We start from the raw sequence: 15,720 nt of genomic DNA, 5'->3' as shown, positions 1-15,720 counted from the left end.
ATGGGAGGCAAGTCAACAATTACAAAACAAGATGATCCATCCCATAACAAGGAAGGAGAACTGGTCCTACAAAAACACATGGAAAGAAGCTACGCCAGGACCTGAGAGGGAGAGGGGCTTTCAGGCAGGCTATGAAGAGGAGGCAACACTTAGGCATTACAAGGAACTCTGCAAATACATTTTTAAGGATGATAATAAATATTAAGGTGGATTCACAAACACACACACACACACACACACACACACACACACACACACCCCTGAAAAAAATGTTAGAGAAAGAGGAAGCTCTTTGCCCAAGGGCAAACAGCAAGAGAAAAGAAGCTGGAAACAACCCAGACTCCTGTCATCCAGCTCAAGGAGATATTTTGGTTGAAATACATCATCACATAGTATTTACACACTTCCCCACCTAAGTTTGGGTTACATGTTTTACAAAGCAAATTAAACACCTCCTGCCTGTCCTATAAAAGTCTAGGATTTAAAACAGGCATACTAATATACAAATGGAAGAGTTTTGATAACAAACTATCCCCCAAAGACAGTGTTTTCAAATAAACAATTCTCAAGTTCAGTTTCGTTCCAAAGGTGAGAATGTTAATAAATTTTGCCCTTCCCTTTGGAGACCAGGGAGAAATATTAAAGTTGGACCCTCAAATAAATTAAAAATAGCATTACCATATGATCCAACGATAAACTGGAGTATATATTCCTGAGTATATACCCAAAAGGAGCAAAAGCAGGGTATCAGAGATATTTGTATAACCATGTTCACAGCAGCATTATTCATAATAGTCAAAGGATGGAAGTGACCTAAGTATCCACAGATGGATGAATGGATAAACAAAATGTGAAAAATACATACAGTGGAATATTATTCAGTCTTAAGATGGAAATTGTGACACATGCTACAACATGGATGAATCTTTTTTTTTTAATTTTTTAATCTTTATTTTTTTGAGAGAGAGCGAGCGAGCGAGCGAGCGCGAGCAGGGGAGGGGCAGAGAGAGAGGGAGACACAGAACCCTAAACAGGCTCTAGGCTGTCAACACAGAGTCCAATGCAGGGCTCGAACTCACAGACCGCAAGATCATGACTTGAGCTGAAGTCAGAAGCTTAACAGACTGAGCCACCCAGGTGCCCCTGGATGAATCTTGAAAACATTATGCCACCTGAAATAAGCCAGACACAAAAGGGCAAATATTGTAGGGTCCCATTTGTAGGAGGTACCTAGACTGGTTAAATTCATAGAGACATCAAGTCTATGGTTGTTGCCAGGTGCTGGGGGTTGAGGGGAGTTAGTGCTTAATGGGGACACAGTTGGAGTTTTAGAAGATGAAAAAAAGTTCTGGAGATATACGATAATGTGTACAATGTACATGTACTTATGCCGCTGAACCAAACACTTGAAAATACTTGAAAATACTGTGGACATTGCTAACTTTTTAGAAGTAGGACTGGAGGTAAGAGAAGGGAGTCTTTTACATTTCATTGTATACCATTGTACAATGTGGATACACTTCTTAATCATGTGTGTGAATTCATTTTATAATTTAAAAAGATTTTTTAAATATGACCACCAGAAAGTGTTAAAAGATGTTGAGGCTCTAAACACATTCAAAACATTTCTAATTATAAAGTGAGATACATTTCCATCTTGTTTGCATTATATCTTAATCTCTATCACATAGTCAAGATGTTGTGACAATGACCTGAAAGTAACAGCATAAAGCACACAGAACTAACTGTACATCTAAGGCTCTAATTCAAAACAAGCAGATGTCATGAGTCACCCACCATAAAGCACCTTCTTTTGGGAATATTTAAATGAAAAGTCTGCCTGAGTCTATTCCAAATCAACTCAGTTATAACAAAAATAAAAAATAAGAGTCCACAGTACATTTGACAAGATATATCTCATCTCAGTAAATGGCTTTTTCATTCTTAAAGTTGCTCAGGCCAAAAGTAACTGAGTCATCCTTGACTTATTCTTTTTCTCTCATCCTCTATCTCCAGATCCCATGAGCTCTACCTTCGACTCCATCCAGAAGCCGGCTGCATTTTGCCACCCCCACCACCGTCATGCTGGGCCATGATCTCTAACCTGGACCATGATGGTAGCTTTCATTTTCCTTCCTGTTTCCACTCTTGTCAGTCAGTCTTCCACATGACAGCCAGAAAGATCTTGTTCATACACAAATCTGAACAAATCACTCCTCTGCCCACAACTTCCGGTTGCTTCCTCTTGCATGGCTAAAACACAAAATCCTAGCCTGGCTGCAAAGCCTTCATGATCCAGACCCCATTTCCTCTCCAACAGCACCTCCTGCATGCACTCTTGTCCCTCCTGTCCAGTCATACTGGCTTTCTGCCCTCTCCTTGTACACAGCAGTGACCCCGACCTCAGAGCCTTCACCATCAATCTAAATCTCTTCCCCCAAACATCCCCATTCTCTCCTTCACTTGGTTTTGCTCTCCGCACAAATGAAACTTCAGAGAGGCCTTTCCCCACCGTTCTACCTCAAATAGAACCACCTCGCTTTCTCTTCTTTTTTTTATAGCAAATTATGAAACATATTTATCTGTTTGTTGTTAGTGTTTAGTTCCTATCTCACCCAACTACTATGTGTGCTTTGTGACATAAAATTTGGGATCTGTTTTGCCACTTTCATTGGTATATCCCCTAGACCTAGAATATATCTGGCAAATAAAAGAAAGCTCAATAAATATTTATTGAAGTTTAAGTACAAATCAAAACACCGAAGATCATTCCAAAATGAGTCATAAGAATAATAATGTCCAAATTTGGGGTAAAGGAGTGAAAAAGCCAGAATATCAACTGATGGTATACAAACATCACTTATCTATAGCATGCTGGGAATCCACACACATGCTGGAGATTATTTCATACTTTAGGACAGCACCTGTGCACCTGCCAGAGGGTTATTCTTGAGGTTTGTGCTTAAAGAGTAAGTACTGTAACAAGTTTCCTTCCTCCTCACTCTCTTCAACAAACTGAGGTGGAAGGCTCTGTGAAGAGAGCAAGCAATCACGGTCTCAACCAGAAGGCCCAGAATTTTCAATTATTCCACTGAAGAAAAGATCTGGACAAAGCTGCTACCTCAGTACTAGGAAATTGGGTCAAAGTCAGGTTCCGTCATGAACTACTACAGGGAGCATGGGCAAATCACTGCTTGTTTCTAACCAAATATAAAATAAATCTATATTTATATTATTTTATAATAAAAATAATGTTTATTTATTTTTGAGGGAGAGAAACTGAAGCAGGTTCCAGGCTGTCAGCACAGAGCCCAACAAGTGGCTCGAACTTGAACCATGAGATTATGACCTGAGCTGAAGTCGGACACTCAACCAACTGAGCTACCCAGGAACCCCCATTTTCTCTATTGTAAAGCATGAATGATGAGGTCTTCCCTGCTTCTTCATATGGTCATTGTAAAATAAAACAGGATGATGCATATACAGAGGCATCCTGAAAACTGAGTGAACTGTATATCATCTATGTGATCATCAACTTGTGCTAATCTCTAGTTCACATTCCCTTTCCCACCACTAGTGAGCATTGTTTAAACAGGCTGGTCCCTCCCCTGCTCAAAAACCTTTATCAATTTTAATTTGAAGCATCTCCATAAACTGAACCCAAACCATCTTTCCAGTCTTATTTCAGCCCCTTTGTGGGCTGTGCCCTACATTCCAGCCACATGGAACTCCTCCCTACCCCCTAACTTAATCATGAATTATTGTACATCTATGTGGGTGATGTGTCTAAACCCCCGACCCCTACTCATTCCTCCTCCTTCCATTTGAGAAATCCTAGGCACTCTCCCACCTGAATTAGACTCTTTCTGGGGCGCCTGGGTGGCTCAGTCAGTTGAGCATCTGACTCTTGGTTTTGGCCCAGGTCATAATCTCACAGTTTGTGGGTTCGAGCCCTGCATTGGGCTCTGTGCTGACAGCATGGAGTCTGCTTCAGATCCTCCCTCTACCTCTGCCCCTCCCCTGCTCATTCGCTCTCATTCTCAAAATAAATATATATAATAATAATAACAAATTAGACGCTTTCTCCCATGGGCCTTCTCTCAGATGCTCTGTTGAATCACTGCTTGTTTGCATGAGTATTTCCCCACCAGAGCAGCAGGTCTCCATCTGATTCCTTTTCATGTCCTCAGCTTAGAACAGTGTAATGCACACAGTAGGTACCCAATGCTTGCTATCTCTGAATATTTCTCAAATGGCTCTCTCAAGCCTTTCCAGCTCTTTCTCTAACTTATGACTTGGAGGCTGTACTAGGAAAGGACTTCTCTTACTTTTCTACTCCTGAGGAAATATGCTGGGAGATGCAACTGGCTGGCCACTCCTAGGGAGTTCCAGAAACAGGCAGGAACTAAGTAAAGGGACAGAATGAAACTAGAAACCTCTCTCCCTAGTTCATTCTTCATAAATTGTGTCTCTAAAATGTGCTTCATTTTATTGGGAATGCTATGAATTCTCAAATGAGACACACCCTAATACAAATGGAAATGATTTTCAACTAGTTCATTTTCAGGATTATACAAGTTTCTGTTCCTTTTCATGATGGTGGAAACTCCTGAATTGACTATAATTCAAAGCAATTATTGTTCTTTAGCTGCCAAAGTGCCCTGTTATTCTTTTCAGGACTATCCTGGATGTTCTGCCCCATTCAATGCAAAATCTATTTTTTTTCTAGCCTGGTACCTTTTTATTTGCTAAATTTATAGCATACAAATGAAAGGAAGAAAGGAAGCCCCACTTTTGCCCCCATTGAGAACATGATATATGGGTTTTAATTGCCCTTGTAATTATACCCTTGTCCAGATCTGCACAGGTACAGTGTAGAAATTAAACATTATAGCAAAACCTGAGATGGCATACTGCGGTAGGAAGACTACAGCTTCGTAATACTTCCTGCCAATGAAGAACAATGAAAGGTGGTCTGGGAATGTCATAAGCTAGCCAGCTATCTCCACTGAGGAAGCATTTTCTGTCTATGACCGCTTCTAAAATTGTGTGAGCTGAAGGCTGGGGATCCCCTGGTGGTTTGATATTCAGCTAAGGCTGGCTGAAAATGGCAGAACTTGGATTGCTTGGCTGTGAATTAAGAAATAAGCACAGCAACAAAGGGAAACATGCTATGACATTTTCTAAATATTTACCAAGGGGAGTTGACAATTCAGTGACTGGAGCCAGATCTGACAGTGAATTCTGCCTCCTACACCTTCCCTCGATCACCATCTCCATCTCCAAAACCAGGTGACCTTCACCTCTTGGGGTTGGCAGAAAAAAGAAGCATCTTTGTGATAATCCAGCAAATGCTACATGATGATTTGGGCACACAGACCACTGCATTTATTCTTCCTGAAGAGATTTCTTATCTAGGGTAGAGGAGTAACCAAAGAGAGATCTATAAAATCAACTGAGTCGATACAAACTACTTCTAAGATGAAATACTTCTCTCCACAGCAATTTCTTACTAGTGATATCTGTACAATTTCAGAACCCAATATCCATGAACTTCCCTGCCAGTCCTCATTATAAAATCAAATTTCTCATTAGCCCACACAACACAATTATTTTAATTCTTGATCTTCCAAAGCCAATTGATAAATGTTAATCTGCAGGTCTGAGGTCATGGGGGGGCACTTGTGGGGAGAAGCACTGGGTGTTATACGGAAAGCAATTTGACAATAAACTATTATAAAAAAAACCATTATGGATAATGAAGAAATGTACTTTGTATTACTTTAAACCTCCTGTTGGTCAGGTTTCCTATATTTTCAGGTCTTGGACAAAGTATAATTTTGCATTTGACTTTACAATCTGAAGTAACAGTTCAAGAGCAACTTGGTGATTTGGTTTAGATTAAAACAGGTACCTGACAGTACCAACAATCCCCCAAAGTTCTTTCTTTCCCCACTGCCCCAGAAATACTACATAATTATTTAAGATCTGTATTAATTCAAGATAGTAATGTATATACCTATTGTGTGAAAATGCACACATCTGTATACCTAAGAAGTAATGGGAAGGCTGTGGAACAGTTTAGAGTTTAATGCTCACTAATGACTTCTCATCTGCTTACCTCCAATACTTTTTTTTTAAGGTTTTACTAAGATGAAAGTAACTGGATATTAAAATAGTTGTTCTCGCAATCTCCCTCAAAGGAAAGAATACTTCCATGGTTTGGTTAGGCAGAACTTCAGAAAATAAACCTAATATTGGTCTTGAGAGAGAGAGAGAGAGAGGAAGGAAGTGGGCAAGAGTAATAAACATGGAAGGCATGCACCATAGCTGTGCAGAGAGGACCAGGTAAACTGCAGTTAGGTCTCCCCTTTAGGCAAGCAGCCACACAAACAGAAGGCTGGACTCAGTGACCTCTAAGGTCCCTTCCCACTCCAATAGTGTTTGCCTCGTGAATTTTTTATAGTCATCCTCTGTTCTATCACACTGTCCCCATCTATCATCAAGCCCTCCTGGCCACTTCCTCGACTGAAAGGAAAATCTGTTTTCAAAAAATCCATGCTTTGACTACTGCCAAAATTACAGTTCCGTCCTTGAAACAATGACCTGAACATAATGGGCCAGGCTAAACACCTCTGAGCAAATAAGCACTCAATACCATCTTCAGGCAATATTATCTCACTTTTAGATGCAGAAGTATAACCCAAAATCTTGAGAGGGAAAGACTGTGAGGCTAACAGATCATCCTATCATCAAATCTTTCCAACTTGTACTTCTACATCCCCTGCTGAACGTCTAACCTTAAAAAAAAAAAAGGGTAGGACCCAAACAACAGAGTTTGAATCCCGGCCTCACCTCTCATCAGCTGTATGACATGAGACAAATTATTTAATCTCCTTGAGCCTGTTTCCTGACTTGTAAAATGCTGAGGATATAAACTACCTCACAGAGTTACTCCAACAATAGGATTAAAAAAAAAAAACAACACTTCTGAGCATTCATTTGTTCATTCTCCAACAAAGATAAACTGAGTGTCCACTACCAGCCACGCATCAGTGCATAAAAGATGGGAAAAAATGAAAGCAATTACTACTTGTATTTACCCAGTTTGTTTTCAGAACTGTGGCAGAACCATCAGATTTTGACTTTAGTTCAAAACTTTCATGACTAAAATCGTCATTTTTAGTTTGTTAAATATGATCCCTCATGGGAGTTCACCTACTGCCATACCTTTAGATACCCCAAAGCTAATCATCTAGTAGGTGTTTGGCTAGAGGACACCCTCAGAACACTTGGAAGAAGCCACAGCCAGAGCAAAAGTGGTGTCCCGGGATCCCAGCTCCCAGCTGGGCAAGCCAGTCAGGACAACTTGATATGCCTGTGCTACAAGACCCGTCCTGGATGCCTGGGAGATTTCAGGTGCTTTCAATTCCACAAGCTGACTCTGAGTCTTCCGAGAATATAGGATTAACAGGTCTGGCTCATTCCCAATCTTTGTGGCTGGGCCACCAATAAAGCAAAGTGCAACAGCTAAGAGGTATAAAGACCATGTTTTCATAATGTAGGGTTTGTGTTTTTCAGCTGTGTTTTACTCTAGAGTTCGCGAAAATTCTGTATAAATGATCCACCTCTGAGGAGTCCAGGGGTCTCAAGGCTGTTAGGCTCTTCTTCAGCGTGAGCCTAACATTCCTTTTCCTAATTAGCCCCAGACCTCAGGCCAATACAAGCCACTGTGTTGGGTGCTGGGCATTCAGTACACTTAAACATTCTGTGCTTACAAAAAAGTCTTTAAGGACATTCTGGAACCCAGGGTTCGTAGCAAAAGAGTAAAAGTCTGACCCTGGAATAGGAAATAACCTGCCCTAGGTCACAGGGTGGTCAAAGAGGGAATTCTAGAATCAAATTCAGAACCATCTGTGAACCTAAAGGTAGCTTAGAGGACAATATAGAGGTGCCAAAAACTTTTGATCCGCAGACTCCTCTCATTCAGGAGCCACTTGAATCATTTTCCCTAGAAACTGAAGTATAGACCAGGACTACCTCGAAGCTTTGAATTTTGGATTGCTATCTCCTATCTGGAGGTGACAGCCTAGGCTCTCCACAGACAGGAGTTATGGTTACACAAATACTGTCACTACCTCTCCACCCCCCCATCTGATGCACCTAAACAAATTTTTTTAAGTGGATTTTCATTTCCCTTCAGCCAGTTTAGCGCGTTATTATCAACTCCTGACGCCTCTAATTGCTCAGTGAAAACAGTGGTTTGGATATTAATAGGCTGTAAATCAAGGCACTACCTGGAGCTCGTTGTCACGGAAACAGTACTCAAGCCTACAGCGACTTCCCCACCCTTGGGAAGTCTGGGCGAGTTGGTGGGAGTTGGGGATGGTTTTAAAGCTCCTTCTATTTCCCCCACTTTCTGCTATATTTCTCAGGGCCAAGTTGTTGGAGAAAGAGGAACTGGTGAGGCGGGTGAGAGTTGAGTGGACCGTAGCAGCTTGGAGAAATCCAAGGGAGAGGAGGGCAGGAGGTCCTTGGAGTATGCCTCGGGCATTCTGCTCTTTCCTCTTTGGGTCTGCACCCAGCCACTCCCCGTCGTTTCCAGCGGCCGGCTGCCGGGCCCCCCTCCGCTGACCTGCCCTGTCCTCCCTGCCTGAGCGCTGGGCTGCCTGGGGAGCGCGCGGACAAGTTCCCTAGAAGAGAATCTGAGCGGCCCCGGGCTGAGAAGCCCGGCAAGCAGGAGCAGGAGAGGGCAGCGCGAGGGTCCGACAAGCTCGAGGCAGAATCCCCTTTGCCGCTTGCCGGGGTCCGGGAGGAGGCGGTCCAGGACTTGAACACGCACCGACCCCCCACAACCCCCGCCCTCCCAGCGCCCCAGGGCGGCGCTCCAGGATCCGGCTCTCCAAAGCAAAGCGCCCCGCTCGCCAAGTGCCTCCGAAGCCCACGCGGATTCCCGCGCCCCAGGGTGTTCGCTGCCGCAGACGCCAGGGCCTCCCGGGCCCCACGCCCCGAACCCGGGGCTGAGCCCCTAGCCGGTCCCCTGGGCCCCGCGCGTCACGCGCCCCCTGGGCCCAGCACCTCCTCTGCGCTCGCGCCGCGCGCCCCAGCCTTGCGCATCCGCACCCAGCCCCCGCCGGCCGATGGGCCCTCCCGGGACTCACCTGCGCTGGGGCTTTAGCGGCGGCCACCCCGAGCCCAGGGGCGGCAGCGGCGCAGGGGGAAGAGGGCAGCACAGGGCTCCTAGCACAGCGGCCGCCGGGCGCCTGGTGCTGCCGAGCCGCGGACCCGCCCAGAGATATAAATAACATTATCTGAGGAGGGACATTCCTGCCGGGGGACATCGCTGCTGCCGGGACCAGATAGTCCCGCGGCGGGGGCGGGGAGGCGGGGCCGCAGCCTCCCGCAGCGCCAGGCCCAGCCCCCGCCTTCCCCACCCACTCCCGCACCTGCCAATCAGCCTCCGCGCCCAGAGGCACCTGCCAGGCCTCCGCCCGGCTCCCGCGGCCGGCCTCCGCCTCCTGGCTGGCCGCCTGGGCCCGGGACGCCAGAAGCTCCAGCCGCCCGCAGCGCCCCCATCGTGGTTCACCTCCCCTAACCGCGAGCTACCCCGAGCTCCCTGCGGCGGGAAAAGGGGTTGATTCTGCAGCTCGGGCCTAATTCGTGAGCCCGGAGCAGCAAGCCTGACCACGAAAATGAGCCCTCCAGCCTTTCCCGCCCTGCGATTCCACTGTGTACTGTCACGTTTTTAAAATATATTAAAACACACGCTTAGACCGTAGGATGGGCGAGGCGGGAGCCCGGGCCGTGTGCCACCGTTGCGGCGGCTTTTGGAGAGATTGTTCCCCGGGGCTGGTGTTAGCACGCTCCGGGGCGGACTTGACTTGGCAGGCTGTGTGAACAGACTCTGGGAAGGTAGGGATGGGCACAAGTCCGGAGGCTCCCGCCCCCAGCCTTACTGTCTCTCTCTCTCTCTGCCAAACCTGGTGTGGTCCGGGGGGACCCGGCAATGCTGGCGGAGTGCAGCCGGCAGTCCCACATTGCAAAGACTGAAATCAACAGGCAAACTGCCACACCAGTCCACCGGCACTTCCTGTCCGGCCCCACTTTCCAGGCGAGCGGGGGCTTTCTCACTGCAAGCCTGGATGGGGTGGGATGCAGTAGGCCAGAGAAAACACTAGAACCAACGGTGCCAAAGAGGAAAGACAAGGCACCTCCGAGTCACTTCGAGAGAGATTCACAGAAGAAAATGGACAGCCCAGCAAGCTGGCCATTTTCCTGACTTTCTTAAGATACAAGGTTATTGTTCAATAACACATAGTGTACAGCTCACTGTAGCTTTCATCTTTCTCCATCTGCCGTTTCCGGACCAGTTTTTCACCCAGGTAACTGGTATCAGCCCAGGTACTCTCAGGTATTATGGATGGCAGTGGAGATTAAGAACACAAACATGTAGAAAAGAGTTGGAATTTTAATACTGCCTGCTTTTCTTAACGGAACAATCTTACTTCTGAGTTATTTGCTTGAGAGTGTAATTATGCTGTTTTCCAGGATTTGCCAGGAAAAGGGTGTTTAATTGCCAGATGTGCATGCTTAGTTTATATATTGAACAGATGCAAGGAGATTTCACTTCCTGCTGTAGCCACACTTCGGAATGGGTCTTTAAATACTGAAATGCTACGTGGGGCAAATACCACAGATATTACAAAGCCACAGAATTCTCCACCGCCCCCCCCCCAATGTTTGGGCCCTTGTTAACCTCAATTTCTCCAGAGACACTAGTAATATAGGAAAGATGGTAGAATATTCGCAGTCATCCATTAGATTAGCAGTGATAACCCCCTTCTGATAACATTTAAGAATCTATTTGTTTATTACTGGTTAGAAACAGATCTTTTTCATTTAAAAAATGATTTAAGAACCAAATTCTGGCAAGAGAAACTCAAGAAAAACAGGCCAACTTCAAAAGCTGAGAGTATGATATATCAGGTAGAAATCCTTGATCTATTTTTGAAAGAAAAAATGGTGAGAAATTATTTATGTTTTTAGAAGCCTTGTGTGAATAAACTTATTAAATAAATTCATGATTCCCAAGGATTGCAGCTACATAATTGTATACTACATGAAACAGATAATTCCTTAGCTGTAGGTCTGTGGCACTGAACTGAAAGGCTGAACATATATTTCTTTGTAGCCTTACAATTTATAATTTCCAGCCATAAGAAAAATGATAAAAGTACCAAATCAGTGGACAGATTACCCTAGGATTTTACAAACCAGCTCAGCTGCTTTAGTTATCTCCACTTTAGCTGAAAGCTAAATAATTCAATACAACCTCATTTGCTACAGAGCCTGTTATTCTGACAGCATCCCCAAATGCTTTACAGCTAATAGAGTTATAGTGAAATGATAAATCAGAACTGAGGGAGAGAGGAAGTTTACCAGCAGAGGGAAAGGGCATTGTCAAAGAAGGAGGAAAAAAATAGCAAGTCCTGGGGAGTGGGAATGAGAAACTGGGGAAAAGAAGGAAAAGCTGAATATAAGAGTTCATAATCAAGGTCATTGTTGTGGGCAACAGAGATTAATTCTGCAGGGATTTTCTGAGAAGAGTATATAATGCCTCTTGGAATTATTTATCTAAAAGGGTGGGAGATTGGCCCTCATTCTCTTTGGTCAAGGGGCTGTACCCCCTTTACCCCCATCCATGTTGACACTTCCCAATTCCAAGCTGCCCAGCAAGCTCACAATAGGCAATCTGCAGGTAATTGGGCCAGAAGGGAAGGTATGCATTTGAAGGTCTTGGGCCAGTAGGAAGGAAAGTCAGCCAGTAAACCAGAAAGTAAGAGGAAGCATTCACAGAATGGCCTATCCAGCTCCAGCTAATATCAATAGGATGTAAATTGGGACATTAAAGGCATCTGACACAGAGGAACTTCTGCTTTCTATCTCTATATTCTCTGAATGTTTCACATTGAGCTCGTATTATTTGATAATCAGTAGAGATAATAAAGAAAACAATAGATTAGATCAGGATGGATTGAGCACATGCATTTACCTTTTCTTCCATCCCAAATCTCATAAAAAGCTACCACTTAGAATAAGAATCTAACAGCACAAGGAAAGAAGACACATTTTAGGAAATTCTGAAATATAGGAAAAAAAGAGACAGGATCTGATCTAAAGAGAAATAAAATGAGAGAAAGTCAAAACAGGTTCAGGAAAAGGAATAGCTTAGAGAAGTTCCAAACAAGAGCCAAAGGGTACAAGAGAAGGAGGGGGCCTTGGACAGAATAATTCATTGAAGAGACTCCTCTCCCTGCTGGCATACATATCAGATGTTTGTGGGATAAACTAGTGAGTGGAGATTCTAGAGCCAGAGGGACCGAGCCCAGGTATCTACTGACCCCCAGAAAGGACAGGAAACCTTCACTCTCTCCTGATAGCATGCAGTTTCTTTCCTTCATGGCCCCTGAAGAGAAACTGTGGTAAACAGAATGGGCAGGCAAATGAATTCTCAGAAAAAGATCATCAGACAACCAAAATCACCAAAATTTATTTTTCAGGATAGAGGAACCAATGCCATGAAAGAGAAGTACTAGACTCAGCTAACAGAAGTAATATCAGAGGAAACTAAGTTAATAAAGAACATAGAGATAAATTTTAAATGAATTTAAATTTTATTCAGCAAGATTTGAAAGGATATTGCATCCATGACAAATAAGCAATAAGAAATTTAAAAAGTAGTTTCTTAAATTGAAAATTCATTAGCTGATGAGCAGAAGTGACCAAGTTGAAAGGCAGATTAGTAAGAATTCTACTACACTTGTTGGAATTAGTAGGAATTTCTACAGAAATTCTCCCCAAACACAGAGCCAAAAGTAAGGAGATGGAAAGTTTGAAAGAATGGTTGAAAGCCATGGAGGCAAGATCCTTAAAATCCAATATACGTCTAGTAGAAGTTATTAAAGGAAAGAGAAGAGAGAGTAAAGGAGATAATTATAATGACAGAGTAGAATAAAATTTCTCAGAATTGAAGAAAATACAAATTTTCATATTATAAAATCCTAAATTTAGAGGAGGATGAAGAATTTTAAATATAGTTTACAGTTTTATGTACAGTTTAAAGTTTGTGATTTTACTTATAAACTCTAATAACTGGAATAAAATTAAATAAACTCCAAACTGTAATGAATTAGAACTTGTTCTGCCTTGAATTAATCTTAAAGCTATTTTTACTGGATCACAGAACCAAAGTTATTTGTTTGAAATTTAAAACTACTTTTGCTTAGAAATGAACATATAGGGGTATCTGGGTGGCTCAGTCGGTTAAGCATCCGGCTTTGGCTCAGGTCATGATCTCACAGTTTGTGGGTTCGAGCCCCGCATCAGGCTCTGTGCTTACAGCTAGCTCAGAGCCTGGAGCCTGCTTCCAATTCTGTGCCTCTTCTCTCTATGACCCTCCCCTGCTCCCACTGTCTCTGCATGTCTCTCAAAAATAACAAAAATATTAAAAAAAAAAAAAGAAATGAACATATATATCAGAAAGTTACTTACAAAAGGAAATGCCAAACCAAATAAACCTGAACCTACCTGATGTCCCACTCATTCAAATCCCTGCTAGCAATGGAGGAATCAGGAGCTTGTGGTAATGTACAGAAAACTTCAAAATAGTGCCTAGAGCTGAAAAAACATTAGTTTCCTTCCTTACCCTTTCACCAAGAGATGTATTTCATGACACTAAGCTAAAATTTCATTCCATTTCTAGAAACATCTAGGGGAACCATGGCCTCTACAACTCCCAAACACAAAAGAGAGCAAGGCCAGTTGGAAAAGCCCTCCATTTACAAGATAGAGGATGAAGGAACAAACTTCCCCATTAGATGCCTCAAGCAAAATGGTCACTGTTAGGAACTTGGAAGCCTGCAGCAAGTGTGCAAATACCAACATGAGCATCCTCTGAAGAAGCAGGTGCCACCAATTTCAAATTTTCCTCCACCAATAATGGAAAGGAGCAGAAGAACAAGGCTTATCTACTGTCATCAACTTGTCCATGGAAGCACTAGCCAGGCTTTGGAGTAAATGAGCATCATTCCTTCTATAGCTGTTCCTGAGCTCTTCCTCCCTTTTCAGGATCAGATTGTTATGTAGGGGATGCCAGATTGTGCGGATGTAATAGGCTTACATTGGGGTGTGCTGATGAACTAATGCCGGGAGGTGCTTAATGTTCTTCCACAGTTGCATTGTTTAGGCCGCATGAGTTTGTTAGGGCTTCCATAACAATCATCACACTGGGTGGCTTAAACAACAGAGATTTATTTTCTCACAATTCTGGAGGCTGGAAGTCTGGGATCAGGTGTTGGCAGGGTTGTTTCTTCTAAGGCTCCTCTCTTTGGTTTATAGTTGGCTATCTTCTCCCTGTCTTTGCATGGTCTTTCCTCTGTGCCTGTGTCTTAATCTCTTCTTATAAGAACACTATCATATTGGATTAGGTCCGATCATGTGACCTCAGTTTACCTTCATTACCTCTTTAAAGGCCCTATCTCCAAATATGGTCATTTTCTGAGGTACTGGGGGTCAGGCTATCAATATAGGAATTTGGAGGGCACACCATTCAGCCCCATATTTTCTCACATGAACTGCTTCTGTAAGCCTCCTAACTGCTCTCCTATTCTCCAGTATCATTCTCCTTTAACTCTTCTTCCACATAGTAGCCAAAGTACACACTGTAAAAAAGGAAATCTGATCATGTCACTCCACTACTTTAAGTCATCCAGTGGCTCCCCATTGCTTTAAGGATATAGTTTTCAGTTTCCCAGCATCTAACACAGTGCCTGACTACAAGATACACTTCTTAAAGGCCTGATGAGTAAACAAACAAATTAACGAGCAAACAAATCATGGAAACTAAAAGAGAGTTGCAAGTGTGGAAATCAATCAAAGAAGTGGGTAATTCAAAATTATTTCTATGTGGCTTAAAAATACATATTTGTTATTTTTTTCCCAGGAGAACCACTTTCCTTTTGATGTTTGAGTGAGGTTTTTTTAAATGAATTCACTGAGGAATAATTAGCAATATTTGTGCCTGAATTTACCAGATCCTCAGCCACCTTGGCACATTCATACCTAACTTACTGACTATGGGTGACAAATGGAATCTTAAATTAAGTAGGTTTCATGTTTATACCTACCACCAAGTTCACCTAAGGGGGAAGTGGCCTGCTGTCTTCCAATGTCTCATTCATAATGAGGCACAGCAAACACAATGGTGATGGTTTAGCATGGAATTTTGACTTTGTTGGCTCTACCCTCTCAGTGCCATTTTCAGACCTCATCTTGGGTCAAGGCCACCCTCCAGTATGCCAAAGCCTTGAGCTCATAGGATTAAGAACATAAAAAGGTGGATAAAAAGCATTAAAAGCAGTGAGCTGACGTTATTTTGACATTAACAGTCTATCTTGAGTACTCCACAAAGTATATAATCTGTATGTGGATAATTGAGTACCTAAACCTGAAACTTTGTTCTTCCTTTATAGATATTTATCAAGCCTGGAACTCAAATCAAGAAGAGAAAACACAATTTAAAATTGAGTTTGCTGGGGTGCCAGGTGGCTCAGTTGGTTAAGCATCTGATTCTTGATTTCAGCTCAGGTCATGATCTAGCAGCTTTTGAGATCAAGCCTCATCTCAGGCTCTGTGCTGACAGTGTGGAGCCTGCTTGGGATT

The 15,720-nt window shown here is 43.2% G+C and overlaps 1 protein-coding gene across 1 annotated transcript in view; it reads right to left on the bottom strand.

Moving 5' to 3' along the window:
• SPTB (spectrin beta, erythrocytic) overlaps positions 1-9,362 on the bottom strand; it is a 123,470-nt gene extending 114,108 nt beyond the window's left edge. Inside the window, exon 1 of the mRNA XM_029950777.1 lies at positions 9,162-9,362. The gene's annotated coding sequence lies outside the window, so the exon portion shown is untranslated. The remainder of the gene's footprint in view (positions 1-9,161) is intronic.
• Between the last annotated feature and the right edge of the window lie 6,358 nt (positions 9,363-15,720).

The sequence above is a fragment of the Suricata suricatta genome, chromosome 9 (assembly GCF_006229205.1).
Source record: "Suricata suricatta isolate VVHF042 chromosome 9, meerkat_22Aug2017_6uvM2_HiC, whole genome shotgun sequence".
Classification (NCBI taxonomy): Eukaryota; Metazoa; Chordata; class Mammalia; order Carnivora; family Herpestidae; genus Suricata; species Suricata suricatta.
The sequence above is the reverse complement of the archived record's forward strand: the minus strand, read 5'-3'. Positions and strand labels throughout refer to the sequence as shown.